This window comes from Papio anubis, chromosome 4 (assembly GCF_008728515.1).
Source record: "Papio anubis isolate 15944 chromosome 4, Panubis1.0, whole genome shotgun sequence".
Taxonomy (NCBI): domain Eukaryota; kingdom Metazoa; phylum Chordata; class Mammalia; order Primates; family Cercopithecidae; genus Papio; species Papio anubis.
The window spans coordinates 56662345-56687801 of NC_044979.1; the positions used below are offsets into that span (position 1 = coordinate 56662345).

Sequence of the window (25457 nt, forward strand, 5' to 3'; positions counted from 1 at the left end):
CCAACACGGCGGAGAGGGTGCTGAGATGCTAGGCATGGGCCTTAAGGGGTAGTTCCCGTCTGGAAACAATACCGTGCTCCAACAGCATGCTTCGGTTTTTCTTATTTTTATCTGCCCAGTGTTGACAGCCAGCATTCTGGTATTGTCCTTCGAGTCATGGCTTTCTAACTCAGCACCTCCTTGTGTAACTTCAGGGATCATTCTGTCACTAATCTGTCACCCTTTTTATTTTTAGCGTGGCAAAAACAAGGAACTGCCTTATACTAACCTGTGCAGGATCTGGAACAATTTATTAATCTCAGTGCGTACTTTACATGCCAAGTAATTTTGAAATTCATGGTGCATATTAAATATTTTGTAGTTTTCGGTTAGTTTCTTTGTGTATAGTATATCCTCCTTGCTTTGAGACTACTTTTTAGGTGTGATACTTTAATCTTACAGTTTTTGGTTAGCTTTTGCCATTTTTAAACGTTTTTTTCATTTTTTTTCCTCCAAGACTTTGGCTAGAGACTTAGTATTTGATCTTGTTTTCAGGTATTTTTGTAAAGTTTGTTTTCTTTCAAACTGGGCTTTTTTCACCGTATTTTTAATACTGGAAGGGGAATTCTGAGAGTCTGGAAACTGCGCACTTTAGCCTAAAGAGCCACAAAACAGTATAACAATTTGAAATCCTAACTTGGATATGGTGTATGGACTGCAAATTTTAAGAGAAGGAAATGGATATGCCTTATCAGTTGCAGTGGCTCAACCTCCATAACCTAGAGGAGAGGAATCTGGAGGTCTGGGGAGAATGAGCCGTGTCTGGGGCCAGAAACAAAGTGGTTCCAGGAAATTTTTTTGCTCCAGAAATAGCCTGCCTCCCACACAGACTAGCTGTCTGAATGCATCTGATAGTTTTAAGTTAGGTGTTAGTGAGGTGGAGAGTTTTCGTGTTCTAATTTTGACCACTTTCTGGTGGAACATGAAAATGTGGTGAGTAAACAAGTATAGTATACAATAGGGGCACTCTTGCATAGTCAAGCCTCCATGAGTAAACTTTCTTTGAGCCCAAACTGGCACTGGACAGTTGGCCTTAAAAATAAGGTGACCCACCCAGTTTTTAAACCATGAACCTTTTTTCGCTGGTCCATTTAATGCAGAATTGCAAGGAATTTGTAACGAAAAAAACCTTCACTAAAATGAAGAGAATTTAGGGTGTCATGTGGATAAAATGAGACTTGAAATAGTTGGACTACTTGTATATTATTTAATCATTTTAGTCCTGTGAGATGGGTACTGATTACTGTCATTTTATAGATGAGCAAACCAAGACTTAGTTTAACTAATTTGTTCAAGATTTCTTCACTAATGAGTCAGTAGAGGTGAGATTTACACCTATACACTCTGATTCCAAAGCCTACATTCCAAGCCATTATACTTTATTACCACAGTAAAATTGGATTCTTGGAGACTTTATAGTAGGAGACTACTCAGTGGAAAATAATGCTGCAAAACCGTAAATTGAATCCACTATTGTACACAGTAACACTTTGAGATCATTGTAAAATAGGCACTATTGGATTTTGCTGAAGATAAAGGGATGGAGTTACCTTCTCTGTGTTTGAGGAGCATCCATTTGATGGGAGAGATAGGTATTTGAACAAACTATGATAATACAATACGATATATACAGATTCAACATCTGTAAACTGAAAATCTGAAATGCTGTAAAATCTGAAACCTTTTGAGTGTCAAGATGTTGCCACAAGACACTTGACTTCATATGACAGGTTACAGTCAAAATACAGTCAAGCCGGGCGCGGTGGCTCACGCCTGTAATCCCAGCACTTTGAGAGGCCAAGGAGGGTGGATCAGCTGAGGTCAGGAGTTCAAGGCTAGCCTGACCAATATGATGAAACCCCGTCTCTATTGAAAATAAAAAAAAATTAGCCGGGCGTGGTGGCATGCGCCTGTAGTCCCAGCTACTCCGGAGGCTGAGACAGAAGACTCACTTGAATCCAGGAAGTGGAGGTTGCAGTGAGCCGAGATTGTGCCACTGCACTCCAGCCTGAGTGACAGAGCAAGACACCATCTCAATAAAAAAGTAAATAAATAAAAAAAGTCAAAACTTTGTTTCATGCACAGAATTATTTTAAAATGTTATATAAAATTACCTTCGGGCTATGTGTATAAGGTGTAAATGAAACATAAATGAATTTTGTGTTTATACTTGGGTCCCATCTCTAAGATATCTCTTTATGTATATGCAAATATTCCAAAATCCAAAATGCTTGTGGTCCCAATAATTCTTGAGACAAGAATTCAGTTAAAGTATAGACAGTCTGGATTTGAATTCCTGGAACATAATACCAAACCTCTTTTAGCATCAGTTCCCTTATCTGTTTAATGGAAAGGATAATACTTCAAAGACGATATTAAGCCTTAAATAAAATATATAAAGTACTGGCACATGGAAAGCAGTGAATAAAAAAGAAACAATAATTTTAAGAGAGAACTAGTTGGGTTTCAGGGGAGCTAACACTGAAGCCTTAAAGGTCTGAAGGTGGTATTTGTAGGTGGGGAAGGAGGGCATTCCATGCAGAACAGGAAGAGGCAGAGTCTCAGAACAGAAATGTGGATTGTTGAGGGAATGGTAAGTAATTGTAGCTTTGTATAAAGTGTATGTGTGAAGGCCAGGTTTAAGTGATAATGGTATGTAAATGTGGTTGGACAAAGTGAGTACTACCCAATTTTGATAATTGGAAATTGCATACTTAGATACTAAAATTACAGGAAAACCTCAGCAGTTTGTCCATTATTACATGTTTATTTAATATTTACCTTCCAATACTTATTTTCCCAGTTCAAAGTAAGACTCGAAGAATTCCAAAGTGACGGTTGCCATCCTTTAACCCCTTTACCTAGTCTGTAACCACCTGGAGTCATTATTGCAAACTCCCCTTTGCATATTTTGACTGTCTTTTCTTAACCCCTACTTGATATATGATAGTGGGCCAGAATTTTTTTTATTTTGAGACAGAGTCTCATTCTGTCTTCCAGGTTGGAGTAGAAGTGCGATCACTGTAAAACCTTGAACTGTCAGGCTCAGGCAATCGTGTTGCCTCAGTCTCCTGAGCAGCTACACCTGCAGGCATGCACCACTGTGTCCAGCTAATTTTTTAATTTTTATTTTTTTGTAGATACAGGGTCTTGCTATGTTGGGCAGGCTAGAGACCTCAAGCGATTTTCCCACCTTGGCCTCCCAAAGTCTTGGGATTACAGATGTGAGCCTCCACACCTGGCCAGTGTGTTTTAAATTGGGACTGCCCTTGAAAATCTGAGAAAGTCTCATGCTTCTGTCTTCTCAGATTAATACCGAACCATAAATACATTAAATTTACAAATCTGAAACATCACTTGATGACCAGAATCATGTGAAAGTGGAAAATATTAAGTGACATTTAGGAAAACTGCATTTTTAGTCCACCTTGTTAGTCTCATGAAAATTGCTAATGTGACACAAAATATAGAAGTGAGTTTTCAGATGAGAACAACTGACTGCTTCCTAGAACAGGTAGTTGTAGAGCACTAGGAATGAAAATATGCTGGATTTTATTCTGGGTACTGAACAGGAACTGGGGCAGGAAATAGCTGTGGCTGAACCACTACCTGATAATAATCATAACATGATTAAATTTGACATTTAAGGAGAGGAAGTAAAGGGAAAAGTGCATAGTGTGCAGCTTTCCAGTTGCAAAAACAGTTCAAGAAAGGGGCTGTTCAAAGTATATCCACAGCAATTTTAAAGACATGTAGGCACTCATATTTGTTGCATGAATGAAAGTACTTTTGTAAGACCTTCTGTATAGGATTTGTTACAGATAGCAAAAAATGTATGAAACTTAGGTGGCACGGGTTTTGGTGCTCTATAGACCTAGGTTCAAGTCCTGATACTGACATCACTGGTTGTGTGACATTGGACTCCTTATGTAATATTTTTGAGGTTCAGTTTTATTTATTCACTAAATGGAGTTACCTACTTTCTGAGATTTTAAGAATTAAATGAGATAATAATGTATGTAAAGCACTTAACATATTCTTGGTTTATAAGACTAGCTCAAAAAGTGGTTGCTGCAATTATTTGACTAAGTTGAACAGGCGTGTGTGCGTGTGTGTATGTATGTTTTAAAATAACAATTCCCAGATAGAATAAGAGAAGCCAGAAAATGTCCAACAAGCAAATAAAACCTTAAAAGGAGGCAATAGGATTCAACAGGCAGAGTTGAATAATCATTTTACCCACACAAAAGAAGGGAAAATATGTGGAGAGAGCTTCACATTATCAACTTTTTTCTGAAGAAAGTAAATCAAATTCATTAAACCAGATGGAGTGCATAAATAAGGTTTTGCTATTCGAAATGACAATGAAAAACATAAGTGAAGTAGGGTTTCAGTACCATGAATTAAGTGTATAGGGAAAGGGACTTGTTTTCTCAAATCTCTTAACCACTTTCTTATTTCTAAAATTCTTTGACAAGGAAAAGCTATTAATTGTATAGTTACAGGAATGCTTTAATTGCAAGTAATCCTGGGAGACAGAGCATACTGATTTATCTACACAGATTTCCTGCGTGTTCATTCCGTATATCCCATTGTCTTTTGTGTGTCTTTTAGGTGCTGAATGTATGAATGCATCATTTGTTGAAAAATAAACCCATCTTCTTGTTCCTAAATCTGTTTTACCCTTGTAGTCTCTATCTTAATGAGGGTTCTTTTTTTCGTTTGTTTGGTACAGAGTTTTGCTCTTGTTGCCCAGGCTGGAGTGCAATGGTGCGATCTCGGCTCACTTCAACCTCCTTCTCCTGACTTTAAGCAATTCTCCTGCCTCAGCCTTGCGAGTAGCTGAGATTACAGGCGCCCATCACCATGCCCAGCTAATTTTTGTATTTTTAGTAGAGATGGGGTTTCACCATGTTGGCCAGGCTGGTCTTGAACTCCTGACCTCAGGTGATCCACCCGCCGTGGCCTCCCAAAGTGCTGGGATTACAGGCGTGAGCCACCATGCCTGGCCTTAATGAGGGTTCTTTTAGTGTTCAAGCCAAGAGTCATGTGGTGTCCTTACTCTGTTCCTCTCCATATCTTTAATTGCCAGTCAATTACTACATCTGGTCCTCTGTCTGCTTCTACTAACATCCATCTTTCAATCTGGCCTGGTCCCGACACCCACAATTAAGAAAAAAACAAAACAACCATTGCCACTGACTTAGTTCAAACCTCATTATTGTCCCCAAATTATGTCATTTATTTCCTTTTAGGAAATTAAATTCTTCACACAGCTTCTTCATACAGTTCTTCACACAGCTTCCTTCAGAATAATTTTGCTGAAATACCAACATAATGATATCAAAATTATATTTTTAGTGTCTGCACATGACGGTTAATAAATATTTGATCCTTCCATGTATCTTAAACTTCAGACAATACTAAGTGACTTACATATATAGGCTTGTTAGGCTTGGGATTTTCTTTGTGGGAAGGATTTTAACTGTAAATTCAATTTCTTTAATAGACACAGACTTACTCAGTTTATTTCTTCTTGAGTTAGCATTGATAGTTTGTATTTTCCTAGGAATCTGTTCATTTCATCTAAAGTTGTTAAATTCATTGGCATAAAATTATTCATGACATTTTCTTATTAATCTTTTTAATATCTGTAAGACATATAGTGCTGTCCTCTGTCTCATTCTGACTCTGCTGTCTTTTCTCTCCTGTTCTCCTGGCTAGAGGTTTATTGATCTATTTTATTGATCCTCTCAGAGAACCAGTTTTTAGTTTTTTGTATTGATTTTCTATCCTCAATTTCACTGGTTTCTATTCATCTTTATTATTTTTGTTTCTACTGTTTATTTTGCATTTTATTTGTTCTTGATTTGCTAGAATCTTAAGTTGGAAACTTGGCTCATAATTTGAAACATTTATTCTTCTCGAAAATGAGTGTTTAATTCTATAAAATTCTCCCCTAAATAGTGTTTTGACTGCATCTCATGAATTTTGATATGTTTTCATTTTCATTAAAGTTCAGAATCCTTGATAAATTCCTTTGTGATTTCTTTGACTCCACTTGTTATTTAGAAGTATGTAGATGAGTTTCCAAATATTTGGGGATTTTTCAGATTTTTTTCCTTAGTTCTAACTTGATTTCGCTATGGTCAAAGAACATACATTGTATGTTTTGAATAATTTTAAATTTATTGAGACTTGTTTTATGGCCCAGATTATGGTCTGCCTTGGCAAATGATTCATTCACACTTGAAAATAATTTTGGGTGAAGTGGTTTATAAATGTCAGTCAAGGCTGGGTGGGATGGCTCACACCTGTAGTCCCAGCACTTTGGGAGGCCGAGGCGGGGGGATCATTTGAGGTCAGGAGTTCGAGACCAGCCTGGCCAACATGTTGAAACCTCGTCTCTACTAAAACTACAAAAAATTAGCTGAGGTTGGTGGTGTGTGCCTGTAGTCCTAGCTACTCAGGAGGCTGGGGCAGAAGAATTCTTTGAACCTAGAAGGTGCAGGTTACAGCAAGATCACACCACTACACTCTAGCCTGGGTGACTCCATCTCAAAAAAAAAAAAAGTCAGTCAAGTCAAGTTGGTTGATAGAATTGTTCAGGTCTTCTATATGTCCTTGTTGATTTTGTCTACTTGTTATATCAATTTTTGAAAGAATGGTATTGAATCTCTATAGATGTGGACTTGCTGATTTCTCCTTGCAATTCTTTAAATTTTTGCATTATGTATTTTGATGATTGTTATGCTTGCTTGGTGAATTGGATCCCTTTATCACTGTGAAATGGACCTCTTTAATCCTGGTAATATGTTTTGCTCTGAAATCTATTTTGTATAGCCATTCGAGCTTTGTTTTCATTAGAGTTAACATGATATTTTTTTCCATCTTTTTACTTTCTACCTTTTTTATGTTTATATTTAAGTGAGTATCTGACAGATACACATAAAAATAGGTCTTGCTTTTGGGTCTTGGGTCTTGCTTTTTAAAATCCAGTTTCCTAATCTCTGCCTTTTAATTTAGACCATTTACATTTAATGTGATTATTGATATTATTGGGTTTAAGTCTATCATCTTGCTATTTGTTTTTTGTCTCATCTGTTCTTTTTACCTTTTTTGGATTCTTTGAGTATTTTTATGACTTCACTTTATAACCGTTTTTGACTTGTCTGTAACTCTTTTTTTCTTGTAGTTTTGTTTGTAGTAGCTAGTATGCATCATTATTACAGTCTACTTTTGAGTAATAAAACTACTTCATATATTTTATGAGAACCTTTTAACAGTATACTGTTTCACCTTTCTGAAACTTTGTGCTGTTATTTGTGCTGTATATTTTAAATCCCAAAGTATGTTGTTGATCTTTTAGCTTTAGTCAGTTCTCTTTTAAAGAGATTTAAACACACATACACACATATACATTTTATATACATAAAATTTTTTAAAGACTCTTAGATTTGCCCCTTTTAAGGTTGAATAATATCCTGTCATATGTATGTACTATTTTTTGTTCATCCATTGATGGACATTTGGGCTGCTTCCGCCTTTTGCCTATTGTCAATAGTGCTGCTATGAATATGAGTGTGTGAGTATCTCTTTGAAACTCTGCTTTCAATTCTTTTGGATATATTCACAGAAATGCGATTGCTGAATCATATGGTAGTTCTATTTTTAATCTTTTTGTACCATTTTACAATTGCATCAACAGTGCAGAAGGGCTCCAATTTTTCCACATTTTCATCAATATTTATTTTCTGTTTTTTTTGTTTTGTTTTTATGATAGCCGTCCTAATGGATGTAAGGTGATATCTTGTGGTTTTGATTTGTACTTTTCTGATAATTAGTGATGTTGAGCATCTTTTTGTGTGCTTGTTGGCCATTTGTGTATCATCTTTGGGCACATGTCCATTCAAATCCTTTGCCCATTTTTAAATCAGGTTATTTGATTTTTTGTTATTGTGTTGTAGGAGTCATCTATATATTCTGGATATCAACCCCTTACCAGATTTATTTTTTGCAAATATTTTCTCCCATTCTGCAAGGGAGAAAAATATATGCCTTTTGATGCACAAAAGGTTCTAAGTTTGACGTAGTCCCATTTGTCTGTGTTTGCTTTTGTTGCCTATACTTTTGGTGTTATAGCCAAGAAATAATTGCCAAGTCAGATGTTATGAAGCTTTCTCCTGTGTTTTCTTCTAGGAGTTTTTTAGTTTTATTTCTTATGTTTAGGTGTTTAATCAATTTTGAGTTAAGTTTTGTAGAGGGTGTAAGATAAAGGTCCACCTTCATTCTTTTTGTTGTATCCCATTTTCCCAGCACCATTTGTTGAAGAGATTGTTCTTTTCCTACTGAGTGGTCTTGGTACCCTCGTTGAAGATTATTTGACCACATATATGAGGGTTTATTTCTTGGGTCTTTATTACATTTGTTGATTTATCTTTATACCAATATCACACTGTTGTGATTACTGTTTTGTAATATGTTTTGAAATCAGGAAGTGTGAGTCCTCCAAATTTGTTGTTCTTTTTAAAAATTGCTTTGGCTATTTGGGGTCCCTTAAGATTCGATATATATTTTAGTATGAGTTTTTTGGTTTCTGCCAAAAATGCTCTTGGGATTTTGATAGGGATTGCACTGAATCTGTAGATTGCTTTGGGTAGTATGGAAATTGTAACCGTGTTACATTTCTCAGTCCATGAACATGGGATTTCTTTTCATTTATTTGAGTCTTTAATTTCTTTTAGCAATGTTTTAAATAACAGATGTTGCAATATCCTTGTTTACAAGTCCTTTCATCTTTGTCATTTGTGGGTCTGATTCTGTTTCCTCATCATGAATTATATTTTCCTGTTTACTTATATGCCTGCTAATTTTTGTTTGAATGCCAGACATTTTGTATTTCACGTTGTTTAAAGCTGTAATTGGTCTTCCTGCTCCTTTTTGGTGATTCTTTCTCTTGCTTCAGGTAGTTTTTCCTACACTGCATATGCCAGTCAATATTCAACTGAAGACTTAAGGGGAATCCTCTACAGAGCTACAGAACTGTCTTTGTGCAGTTCTCTCCTCTTTGGATACTTTGCTCTAGGAATTCTAGCTGCCTTGATGTCTCTGAATACTCAGATCTGGCTTGTCAATGTAGGGATACTTCTGGGCTTTGGATTTTCCCCTTCTGGCACTGCATCCTGGAAACTTTGCAGACAGCACACTTGGACAATCATTGGGCTCACTTTTTGTTTCCACTCTTTCAAGGATGTGCTATCAGTTACCCAGTATCTGAAAACATTTCACTTTTTTTCCTAACTTTTTAGTTTTTAAATGGAGAGGAATAATCTGGTTCTCATTACTCCCATCATGGCTAGAAGTGGGAACTCCTGTATACTGAGTTTTGAAGTAATATTTTAAATGGAAAGTATAAAAAGTACCGTTTTGGTTTTATTATTTTTAAATCCCAAATTTGTGTTTAGGGTGCATAAGCATTGTATAGCCAGAACCAGAATAGACTATAGGTTTGATTGGCTGAATGTGTTTAGGTTCATTGTCAACATTCCTGTTTCCCTTGAAATAAATGTAGGCATGTATGATGAGTTAAAAGGTAAGCAAATAATTGCATTTTTTTATATAAACCCAGTTCATTTTTTTTTTTTTTTGAGTTGGAGTCTCTCTTTGTCACCCAGGCTAGAGTACAGTGGCGTGATCTTGGCTCACTACAACCTCCGCCTCCTGGGTTCAAACGATTCTCCTGCCTCAACTTCCCAAGTAGTTGGGACTACAGGCAGGCACCACTGTACCCAGCTAATATTTGTATTTTTAGTAGAGACGGGGTTTTGCCATGTTAGCCAGGCTGGTCTCATCTGACCTCAGGTGATCTGCCCACCTTGGCCTCCCAAAGTTCTGGGATTACAGGCATGAGCCACCACTCCCAGCTGAATGATGTTCAGTGTGAGATTGGTTGATTTTTCCTCGTGATTAGATTTGGGTTATGTATTTTATTTTTATTTTTTATTTTTGAGACAGAGTTTTGCTCTTGTGGCCCAGGCTGCAATGCAGTGGTGCCATGTTGGCTCACTGCAACCTCCACCTCTTGGGTTCAAGCGATTCTCCTGCCTCAGCCTCCAAAGTAGTTGGGACCAGGCACCCGCCGCCATGCCCAGCTAATTTTTGTATTTTTAGTAGAGACAGGGTTTCATCATGTTGGCCAGGCTGGTCTTGAACTCCTGACCTCAAGTGATCCACCCACCTCAGCCTCCCAAAGTATTGGGATTACAGGCGTGAGCCACTGTGCCCAGCCCTGGGTTACGTACTTCAGGCAGGAATACTACAGACGTGATGTTGTGTACTTTCTAGTGCATTATATGAGGAGGCAAATACTGTTATTTCTCCTATTACTGGTGATGATAACTTCTATAATTTAGTTAAGGAGATATCTGCCAGGTTTCTACAAGGTAAAGTCACTGTTTTATTCTTTGTAATTAATACGTACCTGTGGTTAGATATTTTTAAGTTATGTTAGTATCCTACTACTCTTAAACTTACCCATTAATTTTAACATCTATTGATGATTCTTGTGTGAATCCATGATTATCAAGATGGGTGCCAAATGGTGATTTTTCTGATTTTGTAGTTTCTTTTATGTTTATTAGCTGACTTCTGTGATAAAGAAAAGCTTCTACCTCTTTTTTCACTTATTTATTCATATCAGTGTAGACTCATGGATTCTTGTTTTATCGTTTTGCCAATGACTCTATGATTCTTTGAGCATTTTCTTTCTGATCCAACAAGATATTCCACAGTCATCTGGTACTATCTCTGTGCCAGCCCTAGAATAAGACATTTCTCTTAGCAATGTTGGTTTATTTTACTACGAAGTGGTATTTAGAGATCTAGGTGTTAGGTGTGCTTATTGCTACTGAGGAGTCATTTTTTCTAGGCCCTCTCAGTGGACGTAAAGTATATATGTATATGGATGAGTATATATATGTATGAGTGTGTGTAATACACTTTTATTTTCAGAAAGAATATTAACTAGTGTCATGGCTGCTAAAAATAAAAAAGTGAATATAAGCTTAGGCTACATGACCAAGTGATCATATCCTTATCACAAGAAATTGTAGCTCCAATGTTTTGCATTCTTCAAGTACATTGTTTTGTTGACTAACTGGATTCCAGGAATTACTTAGATCTTATCTGATGAGAAAAAGAACCTGTATGGTGAGGGGCCTGGAAATCATGTTATATGAAGAACAGGTGAAGGAACTGGGAACATTTAGTCTGGAAAAAGATAAATGGCAACATATGCTTATTATATTAAGTTGTTTGAGGCAGAAGAAATGACACACATTTATTCTGTGTTCACTTAGAGTACATAATTAATACAGATGAATGTATTTTAAGAGAGAGATAAATTTATCTCTGCATAAGGAAAATTTTGAGGCGAGTTTTCCTCTAATGGAGTAAAATGACTTGAATACCTCAAACCCAATTATTATCTCTAATCAGGAGAAGCTTGCTTATTACATAATTTGTGTGTGCTGTAAGACATTAGAACTACTTGAGAGATGTCTAAGTATGCTATATTTAGTGGCTTAGTCAATAGTATGTTTCATGAGATGCATCACGAGGAAAGGATTCTGTTCTAAATAAATGTAAGAAATAATGTGTACATAATCTTCTATTGGATATTTATAATGCAGAGTAACATGTTAAAAGGCTCTGAGAAGTCCTCAAGTAAGGAAACTTGTTTGACTTTTTCTAATATAGTGGATATAGGAACAGGTGAGGTTATGGGTATAATCTAATAGTAGCCATACGGTAGTCATCTATAGATGCATGGTCTGTCTGTCTTTCTTTCTTTCTTTCTTTCTTTCTTTCTTTCTTTCTTTCTTTCTTTCTTTCTTTCTTTCTTTCTTTCTTTCTTTCTCTTTCTTTCTCTTTCTTTCTCTCTCTCTCTCTTTCTCTTTCTTTCTTTCTCTCCCTCTCTCTCTCTCTTTCTTTCTTTCATTTTAAACCAGGCCTTCAAGCATTTTATCCTTTGAGTTACAAACAATCCAGTTACACACTCTTTTATACATGGTATTTAAACCAAGATATTAGATGTGATCATCAAGGGACTGTGTGAAGATAGAGATGTGCAAAAACTGAGCTCAGGGAGAAGAGGCAAACTAGCAAAGAAACTGAGAAGGAGTAAGTAAAGAGGAACAAACTAAAGAGAGTGGTTTCCCGGAAGCTAAGTGAATAAAGTGTTCCGGGAGGAGAACATGATCAGCTATGCTTTATACTACCAGTAGGTTGAATAAGATAAGCAACCGAGACCTGACCATTGCATTTAGCGACTGGAAGTCATTGGTGTCCTTAAAGAGAGCTTTCAGTGGAGTACTGGGAGCAAAAGCATGATTGGATTGAGGAGAGGAGATGGAGAAGTGGGAGTAGATAGCAATGTTTTGCACTGAAAGGGAGAAGAGAAATGTATTTATTGAGCACCTTCTGTGTGTCATATTGCTGAAAATATTTAAGCAATGATGAAATATATGAGCTATACATAGCTTAGCTCATCATTCTGGCTTAAATAGTAGTTGCAGTATGTTTATTAAGTACTTTTCTCTGTAATGTAGATTTGAATAGACTAGAAATTGAAATATTGGTTTCCTGACTTACAGAAAATTTCTTCAGATTAAAAGAACATTGGGGATAGTAGCTGTTAAATTGTATTGCATTCTCCAGTTTCTAGGTGGTTTAGGCTAGTTGGCTTAGTAGTTTTATCAATCATGAATTGATGATCTGGACATGTTAATAACGGTGTTACATAAAATAGTAAGATTTGGTGTCCAGTCATATGTTCATCATTTTTAAAATGACTTAGTATCAAGAGTAATATTTAAAGCCACATATCCTAATTTTAAATTGGCCCCTGTAACCATAGGAGGAGAAAACTCAGGAAACAATTCAGTCCTCATTTCTACTTCATTAACTTTCCATCTACCTTCTTGGAGCTAATTGCAAGCCCACTCTGTAAGTCCAATTGCGGCAACTTCTCATCGTTCACAGCTGTGTTAATATAAGGTCGCTGCAAACACTGAATTAGCCAATAGTGAAGCATTGCTCTTAGAGGAAATACAGAGTTGAGTTCCTGTGAGCCACACTGGTCACAACATTTTTGTCATCAGTGATCAATCCATAACCTTGTTTCATATGTGTTTCTATTTAAAGATACCTTTTTAAATTTTGTTGTTAATTTTGTTAACATTGAACTGACAACCAACAGCACTATAACTCATATCTGAATGAAACTTAGCTAACACAGTATTTTCTCTGTAAGACACATTAAATCTTTCTTGCACTTAGGAGCACTAGACCGCATTTCAGCACTACGCTTGGGGGGCATTTTTTGTTTGTTTGTTTGTTTTTTGAGACGGAGTCTCACTCTGTCACCAGGCTGGAGTGCAGTGGTGCAATCTCGGCAATCTCGGCAATTTCTGTCTCCCTGGTTCAAGCTATTCTCCTGCCTCAGCCTCCCGAGTAGCTGGGATTACAGGCACGTGCCACCATGCCCAGCTAATATTTGTATTTTTAGTAGAGATGGGGGTTTCACCATATTGACCAGGATGGTCTCAATCTCTGGACCTCGTGATCTGCCTGCGTCGGCCTCCCAAAGTGCTGGGATTACAGGTGTGAGCCACCACGCCCAGTCCCGGGGGTGGTGGGGGGCATTTTTAAACAACAGTATCTAGGCTGGGTGCGGTGGCTTACGTCTGTAATTCAGCACTTTGGGAGGCTGAGGCGGGTGGATCACTGGAGGTTAGGAGTTCAAGACCAGCCTGACCAACATGGTGAAACCTAGTCTCTACTAAAAATACAAAAAAATTAGCCAGATGTGGTGGTGTGCACCTGTCATCGCAGCTGCTCAGGAGGCTGAGACAGGATAAGCATTTGAATCCGGGAGGCGGAGGATGCAGTGAGCTGCTATCACACCACTGCAGTCCAGCCTGGGCAGCAGAGCGAGACTCTGTCTCAAAAATAAAATAAAATAAAACAGCAAAATCCCAACAAAAAGCAAAAAAAAAGAAAAAGAAAAAAGCTTAAAACATGACACTTACACCACAAAAAAGGACACTTGTTTATAGTATAACAGCTATCTTATTTAAGAAGATAGTGTCACCTTCTTCAGCCTTTGCTGGGAACATGCATGTTGGGAACCTCAGATTTTTCTCTGCTTTGTGCATGTCTGTAAATGACTGTAAAAGTACCAGGAGTATTGATTTTAGCAAACAGGCAGATTTGCAGATAATGAACTCTATGAAAGTGGCTGTCCAGTATGTTAAATGGAAATTTTGAAATATATTGCATAATTCCATCATATTTATGATGGTAAGAATTCCAGTTTACTGAAGCTATAACTATTGGGAAATTGAAATTTAAAACTGGTTTCAATTTGTAGTTTTATCAAAGTTCTGCAGATAGATGTTTTCAGAGATAGTTATACAAAATTTAGGAAAATAGCAGCCCTAGAGCCCCTTTTCCACAGTTTCTGTTTCCCAGGGACAAACAGGTTCAGCTCTTTCAACTGATATTTTATTTACCATTCATAAAGATACATGTTTGACTTCCAGTTACCTGCAGGGTCATAGATAAAGTGGATCTTTTATTTTAACAGCTTTCAACTAGTCTGCCTAAAGATGGGACTAACTTTATTCCCATTTCCAGGGAATGCTTAAACCATGAATCCCTGAAACTTTTTGATTTTATTGCATAAATTGGGTTAATATTCTCCTTTCTCTACTATTGCTGTCTGCTATCTCAGATCTGCTAGGTCAGTTACAAGTCACATATCTTCTTTCAAGCTTCATTTTTGTTGTTTTTTTCTCTGTTCTCTCTGTTCTTGTGTACGTATGCCTTTGCTGTCATTTCAGTTAGATATTGTAAGGGAGTAAAGTTAGATGCCTATGTTTAGTTCGCCTTTTTTTTTCCTCGTGGAAATTTGGTTGTTGTTTTTAATATATTGGAATAACTTTTTTTTTTCTTTGCGATAAGAGTCTTGCTCTGTCACCTAGGCTGAAATGCAATGGTACAATCTTGGCTGGCTGCAACTTCTGCCTCCTGGGTTCAAGTGATTCTCGTGCCTCAGTCTCTCAAGTAGCTGGGATTACAGGTGTGTACCACCATGTCTGGCTAATTTTTGTATTTTTAGTAGAGATGGGGTTTCTCACCATGTTGGCCAGGATGGTCTTGAACTCCTGACCTCAAGTAGTCTGCCCATCTCAGCCTCCCAAAGTGCTGAGATTGCAAGAGTGAGCCACCATGCCTGACATGAAATAACTTTTAATAGTTTTCCTGTTTAGAGTACATGGGTCCAGGACAGATACACATTTTGTTTTGCTCAATTCAATTACATTATTTAGAAAATCTACTTTTATTAATTGACAGTGTACATATTTGAGGGGTACATAACGATGTTTCAATACATATAATGTATAGTGATCAGATCAGGGTAATTGACATATACATTATTTCAAACATTATTTATTGTAGCTATTTGAACTGTATATTATTGTTAACGATAGTCATCTAACAGTGGTATAGAACACTAGAACTTATTCTTCCTATCTAGCTGTAATTTTGTAACCTTTCACAAATCTCTTCCCATCCCTCTCTTCCTTATGCCCTTCCCAGTCTCTAGTATCCTTTGTTCTACTTTTTACTTCTATGAGATCAGCTTTTTAGCTTCTACCATGAATGAGAACATGCAGGGTTTAACTTTCTGTTCCTGGCTTATTTCACTTAACATAATATCCTCCAGTTCCATCCACGTTGCTGCGAATGACAAGATTTGATTCTTTTTATGGCAGAACACTATTCCACTGTCTGTAGACCCCATTTTCTTTATCCATTCTTCTGTTGTTGGGCATCTAGGTTGATTCCATATCTTGACTATTGTGAATAGTGCTGCAATAAATAAGGGGTTCAGATGTCTCTTCAATATACTGATTTTCTTTCCTTTGGATAAAATTCCCAGTGGTGGGATTGCTGGATCATATGGTAGTTCTATTAGTAGTTTTTTGAGGAATCTCCATGCGCTTCTCCATAGTAGCTGTACTAGTTTACATTCCTACCAAATGTGTAAGAGTTCCTTTATCTCTGCATCCTCACCAGCATTTGTTATTTTCTTGTCTTTTTGATCGTAACTATCTTAAGTGGGTGAGATGGTATCTCATTATAGTTTTGATTTGCATTTCCCTGATGATTAGTGTATTAGTTCGTTCTCATACTGCTAATAAAGACATACCCGAGCCTGGGTAATTTATAAAGGAAAGAGGTTTAATTGACTCACAGTTGAGCATGGCTGGGGAGGCATCAGGAAACTTAAAATCATGGTGGAAGGGGAAGCAAACACGTCCTTCTTCACATGGCAGCAGGAGAGAGAAGAATGAGAACCAGGCAAAGCGGGGAACCCTTTATAAAACCATCAGATCTTGTGAGAACTTACTCACTGTCATGAGAATAGCATGAGGGAAACCACCCCCCAGTGATTTAGTTACCTCCCACTGGGTCCCTCCCATGACACATGGGGTTTATGGAAACTACAGTTTAAGATGAGATTTGGGTGGGAACAGAGCCAAACCATATCAATTAGTGATGTTGGGCATTTTAAAATATATTTATTGGCCACATGTATGTCTTCTTTTATGTGTTTAGATTTTTTGCCCATCTTTAAATTGGATTGTTTGTTTTTTGATGTTAAAAAGTTTGAGTTCCTTTTATATTCTGGCTATTAATTCCCTGTTCCATGAATAGTTTGCAAGTATTTTCTCCTAGTCTATAGGTTATCTTTTTACTCTGTTGATTGTTTCCTTTGCTGTGCAGAAGCTTTTTGTTTTTATATAATCTCCATTTGTTTATTCTTGCTTTTGTTGCCTATGTTTTTGAGGACTTATTCATAAAATCTTTTCTCAGACCAATGCCCTGAAGTATTTCCTCTATGGTTTCTTTTAGAAGTTTTGTAGTTTTGGGTTTTACATTTAGGTCTTTGATCCATTTTGGGGTCAATTTTTGTATAGGATGAGAGATGGGCATCTAGTTTTATTCTTCTGCATATCTAGTTTTCCCAGAAGTATTTATTGAAGGGACTATCCTTTCCTCAATGAATGTTCCTGACACCTTTGTTAAAAATCAGTTAACTGTAGATACATGGATTGATTAATTTCTGGGTTCTCTATTCTGTTCCACTGATCTATGTGTCTGTTTTTATGCCAGTATTATGCTGTTTTGGTTACTATGGCTTTGTAGTATATTTTGAAGTCTGATGGTATGATGCCTCCTCTTTGTGCTCAGGGTTGCTTCAGCTATTCAGAGGCTTCTGTGGTTCCATATGTATTTTAGGATTGTTTTTTCTATTTCTGTGAAGAAGGTAATTGTTTTTTTGACATGTGCATTGACTCTGTAGATTTCTTTGAATTGTGGGGTCACTTTAACAATATTCTTCTGATCCATATGCATGAGATGTCTTTCATTTGTTTGTGTCATCTTCAGTTTCTTTAATCAGTAGTTTATGGTTTTTCTGGAGAAGTCTTTCATCTCCTTGTTTTAATTTATTCCTAGGTATTCTTTTATTGTTGCTGTTGTTAATAAGATTACCTTTTTTGATTTCATTTTCAGCTAGTTTGTTGTTTGTGTTTAGAAATGCTACTGATTTGTGTATATTGATACTGCATCTTGTAATTGTACTGATTTCATTTATCAGTTCTAAGAGTTTTTGGTATAGTCTTTAGGTTTTTCTATATATAAGATTGTGTCATCTCCAAATAGACATTTTGACTTCCTCCTTTTCAACTTGGTTGCCTGTTATTTCTCTTGACTAATTGCTCCGACTAGGACTTTCAGTACTATGTTGAATAAGAGTTGTGAAAGTAGATGTCCTTCTCTTGTTCTAGTAGTCAGAGGAAACACTTTTGGCTTTTTCCTAGTCAGTATGATGTTAGCTTTGGGTTTGCCATATATCGCCTTTATTATGTTGAGATACTTTCCTTCTATCCCTAATTTGAGAGGTTTTAATCATGAAAGAATGTTGACTTTTATCAAATGCTTTTTTTGTATCTATCAAGATGACCATATGGTTTTTGTCTTTCATTCTGTTGGTGTGATGTATGATGTTTATTGATTTGTATTTGTTGAACCATCCTTGCATTCCTCAGATAAATTCCCCTGAATCATGATGTATTATCTTTTTGGTGTGTTGTTAGATTTGGCTTCCTAATATTTTGTTGAGAATTTTTATGTATATGTGCATTGAATGTATTAGCCTGCAGTTTTCTTCTTTTTGTTGTGTTCTTGTCTGGTTTTGGTTTCAGGGTTATCCCAGCCTCATAGAATGAGTTAGGAAGAATCATTCTGCTTCAATTTTTTGGAATAGTTTGAGAAAAATTGATATTAATTATTCCCTAAAGGTTCAGTAAACTTCAGCTGTGAAGCCATCCAGTCCTGGACTTTTCTTTTTTGGAAGACCTTTTGTTTTATTTTGTTTTGTTTTGTTTTGAGATGGAGTTTTGCTCTTGTTGGCCCAGGCTGGAGTGCAATGGCATGATCTCGACTCACTGCAACCTCCACCTCCCAGATTCAAGTGATTCTCCTGCCTCAGCCTGCTGAGTAGCTGGAATTACAGGCATGCGCCACCACACCCAGCTAATTTTGTATTTTTAGTAAAGATGGAGTTTCGCCATGTTAGTCAGGCTGGTCTCAAACTCTCGACCTCAGGTGATCTGCCTGCCTCGACCTCCCAAAGTGCTGGGATTACAGGCATGAGCCACCGCACCCAGCTTGGGAGACTTTTTATTAGTGATTCAATCTGGTTACTTGTTATTGGTCTGTTCAGGTTTTCTGTTTCTTCCTGGTTCAATCTTGGTAGGTTGTATGTGTCCAGGAATTTATCTAGTTTCTCTAGGTTTTCAAATTTGTGTATAGTTGTATTTTTTTGTTTTGTTTTGTTCTGTTTTGTTTTTTTAGACAGGGTCTCACTTTCTCCCAGGCCAGAGTGCACAGGTGTGATCATAGCTCACTGTAATCTCAAACTTCTGGGTTCAAGCAATCCTCCTGCTCCAGCCTGCTGAGTGGCTAGGACTATAGGTGTGCACCACTACTCCCAGCTAATATGTATATAGAGATAGAGTTTTGCTGTGTTGCCCAGGCTGGTCTTGAACTCCTGGAATCAAGTGATCCTTCCTCCCCGGTCTCCCAAAGCACTGGAATTACAAGCATGAGCCACTGCACTCATCCCAAGTTGTTTGTAGTTCAGTATTTCTGTGGTATCTGTTGACAAGTCTCCTTTTTGATTAAATGGGGAATTTAATCAGTTTACATTCAAGATGAGGCCCTCTCCTGATAGGCAAGACTTTCTCCTGTCATTTTATTGATTGTTTTCTTGTTGTTTTCTATTTCCTTTTTTCCTCTCTTATTGTTTATTTTTGTGGTTGGGTAGTTTTCTGTAATTAGATTTGGTTCTTTTCTCTTTCTTCTTTATCAACTCTACTGGTGAGTTTTATAGTTTCACATGTTTTTATGATGGTGGTTATCATCCTTTTACTTCCAACTGTGAGACTCCTTTGAACATTTCTTATAACGCTGGCTTAGTGGTGATGAATTTACAGAGTTTTTGCCTGTCTATAAAAGATTTTATTTCTCCTTCATTTCTGAGAGATAGCTTTGCTGGATATAATATTCTTGGATGGCAGTTTTTTTCTTTTCAATATTTTGAATATATCATCTAATTCTGTGCTGGCCTGTAAGGGTTCTATAAGAAATCTGTTATTAGTCTAATGGGAATTCCCTTATACATGACTTGATGCTTTTCTCTTGCTACTTTTAGAATTTCTTTGTGTTTGACTTTTGACAATTTGAATATATTTTGCCTTGGAGAGGACCTATTTGGGTTGCATCTATTTGAGGTTCAGTGAGCTTCCTGGACCTAGATGTCTGTCTCGGACCCAAGATTTGGGAAATTTGCAGCTGTTATTTCGTTAAATATGTTTCCTTAACTTTCCCTTCTCTTCTGCTTGGCTGGCCTGTGGATATATCTGCTGTAGATGGCCCGTGGGGCTGTTTCTCAGGTTTGGGAAATGGGTACAAGGCTGCTCAGGGAACTCAGGAGTGTGTCCACCATAGACGGCCCTCAGAGCTATTTCTCAGGCCCTTGACATGGCTTCACAACTTCTTGACTGGCATGGGAGATGCCCCACATGGAACTGTTTCATAGGTCCAGGAGCAGGCACAGGGCTGCCCAGCCTGGGAATCAATCTGTCTACTAGGGGTGGTTCACACAACTTTTTCAGGTTTGGCATTGTGGGTACAAGGCTGCTTGGCTGGCTCAGGGTTGTGGCTCAGAAGTGAGCCCTCCATAGGGCTCAGGTGACATGTTTGCCAGAGGTGACCCACAGGGCTGTTTCTCAGGTACAGTCGTGGGCTCCTGGCTGCTTGGATGGACTGAGAGTATGCCCACCAGGGGCAACCTGCTGTGCCCAGGGACAGGACTGTTTCTTAGACCTTGATTGCAGGTGGAGAGCTAAGGGCATATCTGCAGTGGGGGAGTGCTGTAGGGCTGTTTCTCAGGACCTGAGTACAGATGTGTAGCCTCTCTGCCAGCCCAAGGGATGTATCAGCTGCTGAGAAACTTAGGGGGTGTGCTCCCACTTGGAGGGCATGTAGCAGTTTTCTCTGGCTCAAGGGCAGGTTTGCCTTGGGTGGGACTGCCAGACTGTTCCTCTGACTGGAAGTGTGGCAGTGGCGGCAGAGTGTTGGGGAGCGGAGGGTAAGGGAGGTTGATTTCCCTGCTGTGCAGGACTGGAGTCACAGCCGATCCTGGGCCCTGGCTCTGCATAGTTGGGGTTGTGGTGTTCAGCCACCCATGTGGGTTTGGTGGAATGAAGATGGAGCTCCAGTGCTAGAGAAATTCAGTGGCTACTAACCTCCAGAGCAGGGTGCTCCAGAGGTGGCTCTGGTCTCAAGATGGCACCATGCTGCAGCAACTTTTCTCCCAGGGAGTAGATGGATGGGGGAGGGGAGTGTGCACCTTGTGCTCCTAATCTGGGGCAGTGCAGCTGCATGAATTCCTGGCAGCTCTCCAAACTGGGCTGGAGGCTTGCAAGGACTGTGGGCTTCTCCTGTAGTAAGGATTGTAGATGTTTGCAGTGGCAGTGGGGGCTGGTAGGGATCTTCTGCTTACCTTTTCCCTGAAATGGGAAGTCCCTCCTGGCTCTGGGCAGATCCAATTGGGTTGGGGAGACAGGGCTGCAGTGGCCAGGTATTTCCATGCTGCCCTCATAGACTTCCAGTCTCCACACCTGCATCTCCAGTTGCTTGCTGCACCCCAGTACTCTCCCATTGACACTCAAACTGAATCTTAGCTGTTTATTTGATGCCTAGGTTCTTTCTTATGGGGGGATGCGTGCTGGGTATCTCTAGTCAGTCATCTTATTGATGTCACCCTCTGAAATTAAAAATATTTAAATCTCAAATTACCCTTTTTTTTTTGAGATGGAGTCTTGCACTGTCAACAGGCTGGAGTGCAGTAGCGTGATCTTGGCTCACTGCAACCTCTGCCTCCCGGGTTCAAGGGATTCTTCTGCTTCAGCTTCCCGAGTAGCTGGGACTACAGGCGCGCATCACCATGCCCGGCTAATTTTTGTATTTTTAGTAGAGATGGGGTTTCACCATGTTGGCCAGGATGGTCTCGATCTCTTGACCTCGTGATCCGCCCATCTTGGCCTCCCAAAGTGCTGGGATTACAGATGTGAACCACTGCGCCTGGCCTGAATCTTAAATTACTCTAAGTAGTCGAGTTATTTGAACACCATGGCTTGTATGTTCTCACAGTTTGATTTCCTTAGAAGGAATTTAGGTAACTTTTCAAATAGATCAGAACAAGGAGAAAGTTATTTTAGACAAGGAATATTACCTGGAGTAGAAGGCAGGCATGAAAGTATATGGTATATTTGTGAACCTGTGTAGCTAGAATGTAAGATATGTATATGGATGGGAGGTTGGGGAGGGCGGGTAATTGAAACTGTGTGGAACAAAGTAGAGATGATAGATGCTACTGACTGGAGAAATAATAAATCTATGGTCAAATTGTAAAAGAAGGGTTTTGAATACAGTGTTGATTAAATTCTTTTCTTCGGCAGTGGGAGACTAGAGATTTTTAAGTGATGAGGTCAGTAATTTAAAAAGATAAGAAGTGAAAGTAAAGCAACAATAATAGATTGTTAGTGTAGTCATGGTATTAGATATCAGCTTGTACCGGGTGTATGGTAGTGGGGCTAGAGAGGGATCATATGAGAGAAGTTTGGAGGTATGACAAATAGGTTATATTAATTTATTCCTTTATAATTATTGAGTGGTTTCTGTGTGCCAGGTATAGAATTTATAGTGGTGGGAGGTGGGAAAGGGGAGGAAACAAGAAAGATTCTAGGGTTCTTTGTTGGAAAATTGAACAGATAGTAAAAGATGAGTAGATTTGAGGAGGGAAAATACATCCTGTGTTTTGTTTTTTTTTTCTTGGAGGTAGTTGTAACAAATTCACAGAAGAGCTTAGTTTATGCTCTTACATTTTTTGCTTAGTATCTTGAGTTTATAAAAAGAATTGAAACTGGGTATCCTCCCTTTACTTCCTTCTGTTAGAAATAGCAGAAGTAAAAGTGCAGCTGTTGTTAGTTTAGAATCTTATCTTAGAATATTTAAATTTTACTTCTAGGCTGGAGTGCCGTGGTGCAATCTCGGCTCACTGCGACCTCCACCTCCTGAGTTCAAGCAATTCTCCTGCCTCAGCCTTCTGAGAAGCTGGGATTACAGGTGTGCACCACAATGCCAGGCTAATTTTTGTATTTTTAGTAGAGATGTTTCACCATGTTGGCCAGGCTTGTCTTGAACTCCTGACCTCGTGATCTGCCCGCCTCGGCCTTCCAAATAAATTTAACTTTTTAATTGAGTCAGTAATGTAAAGAATTGAGTTGAGTACTTTAAAAATAAATGTTAAAAGAAGTAAAATGGCAAGCACAGTGGCTTACTTCTTTAATCCTAACACTTTGGGAGGCCAAGGTGGGAAGATTGCTTGGGGCCAGGAGTTTGAGACCAGCCTGGACAACATAGCAAGACTCCACAAAAAAAAAAGCCGAGTATAGTGGCTGGCACACACCTGTAGTCCTCACTACTTGAGAGGCTAAGAAAGGAGGAACACTTGAGAGCCCAGGAGTTCGAGGTTGCAGTGAGCCAAAATTGTGCCACTGCATTCCAGCCTGGGTGACAGAGCGAGCCTCTGTCTCTAAATAACAACAACAACAACAACAACAACAATAATAATTAGAGATTTCTGAGTAAAAATTAAGTGGGGTCACATAATTTTTCTTCATAAAACCAATTTAAAGAAGGAAAGAGTAGATGGTGGGTTGAAGAAAGAGGGCATAAATGGAAAGAAGCAGACAAAAAAGGGGTATCTGTAGCCTTATACCAAATACTTCAAAAGTGGAAGGTAAAGAAAGAATGAGAAGATACTAGTTGCATATGACAAGTCTTCTAATCCCAGCCCCGTATCCCAGAAACAAGACTAAGGAAAGAGGAAGCCTACAAAATATTGCGATATTTCATTCATACTTTTAGAGAAGTAGACCTAGGAGGTGAGTAGGAAGCAAAAAGTCAAGGAAAAATCCTTGAGAAGACCCTACATACCAGTGCTGAGCCTCAGCAGAGGCAGCAAGCATTGACATTTTGAATGGTACTCTGAGTTAAGGGCAAGAGCCAAAGCCCATGAAGGTAGGCTAGATCCCTCACTAGGGAGATCAGTCTTGATACAGGACATTTAAGGACACCTCAGCCATGCCTGTGCTCAGTCCAATTTTAACTCTTCCTTTTCTGTGTCGTTGGATTATAGAAAAGTAGATTGAGTAGTTCCTAATTCTCAAACTGAAGTTTGTGTGTGTATGCATAAACATGTGTACACAAAAATAAAAATGGACCCAACTAAGATGAGAAAGGTGTTAGGGGTTGCCATGCAGAATCTTAGATATCAGAGTAAATAGGAGCTGAGGATAGCAGTTTCTGTATTAAATGTGATTAAAAAAAATATAGGATGACAACTCTACAAATATAGGAGAAAAATAAAGGAAAGAAGTAACTCTGAAAAGACTAGGTAAGAATAGCTGATATCCCTAAAATAGAGACTTCAACAAATGGAAGAGAAAAAGTATTCAGAAATAAAATCCAGACAAAAGCTTTTGAAATGAAATGTGTATTTGCAGATTGACAGGCACACTAAATGCTAGGAAAAAAATATGAAATGATTAAAATTGACCATATCCTAGTAGTTTTTAACTTCAGAAATAAGGAGAGAATTATTTTGTTATCCTGGCCAGAAAGAGAAAAACATGACCTATACAAAGAGAAAAAAATTCAAGGTGGCTGAATTTTAACTTCTCAGTTATTGTCAATTCCAGAAGACAATGGAAAAATGTTTACAAAGTTTTGACGGTAGGAATTTGTGAACCAGAAGTATTATACCCAACAGGATCAGATAGATTTGTTTTGGCTGCTAATAACAGTGGCTTAAACTACAATGATTTATAATCTTGGGTACAAGAAGTATAGAAATAGTCAGTCTAGAACTAGTATGGTGGCTTCACCCAAGGCAACCCAGGATCTTCCCTATCTATGAACACACCTGGTTTCTAGTCTCAGTGTCACTGTCCATGGTGGCTGCTGGAGCTGTCATCATTAAAATAACATTGAAAAGATCAGGAAAAGGGAGGGGAGAAAGAACAAAAGGGCTTTTCCCAACTACAAGTACTACCCAACACTTTTGGGTGGTGTTTGGAGCAGAACTTAGTCTTGGCCACATCTAACTGCAAGAAAGGTTAGGAAAGGTCTTTATTTTGGGCAGCAGTGTGCCAGCACAATTTTCAAAGAGGATGATGGAATAATGGGTGTCAATTAGCAGTCTCTGCCATGCCAACCAAGTGGTTAATCAAATACACAGGAAGCAATGAAGACGTTCTCTAACATGTAAGAGCACAGAATATAGCAGTCCTTTCTTGAAAAATACTCTTTGATGATTAAATCAAGTCAACCTCAAATGAAACAAAATTAAATAGTAATGACTTCAGGTATGGCAAAGCCATCTTAAAATAATCAGGGGTGATCATCAAATCCATTTAAATACAGAAGAAAATGGAACAACTTTGAGAAAGGTGGCTGTGGAATAAAATCTAAATGTGAGATCTTTGGAGAAGTATAAGCATGTTAATTATGTCTGCTTTCATAGCAGGAAGCTATGGATACAATGTAAAGTTGAACATGTAGATAAAAGTTAAAATCACTGTGGATTTATTAAAGAATGATTTTTGTCACTTTTTTCTTTTGTTTTGATGGCTCTATAAGCTAAGGAAACTTTT

At 38.2% G+C, this 25457-nt stretch overlaps 1 protein-coding gene across 9 annotated transcripts in view; it reads left to right on the top strand.

Moving 5' to 3' along the window:
* Window positions 1-25457, top strand: part of PHTF2 (putative homeodomain transcription factor 2) — a 159287-nt gene that overhangs the window by 748 nt on the left and 133082 nt on the right. The window contains exon 1 of one of the 9 annotated variants that reach the window (XM_031665265.1): window positions 283-301. The exons of the other annotated variants lie outside the window; for them this stretch is intronic. The gene's annotated coding sequence lies outside the window, so the exon portion shown is untranslated. Of the gene's footprint in view, window positions 1-282; window positions 302-25457 lie in introns of those variants that run through there. 9 annotated transcript variants of the gene reach the window in all.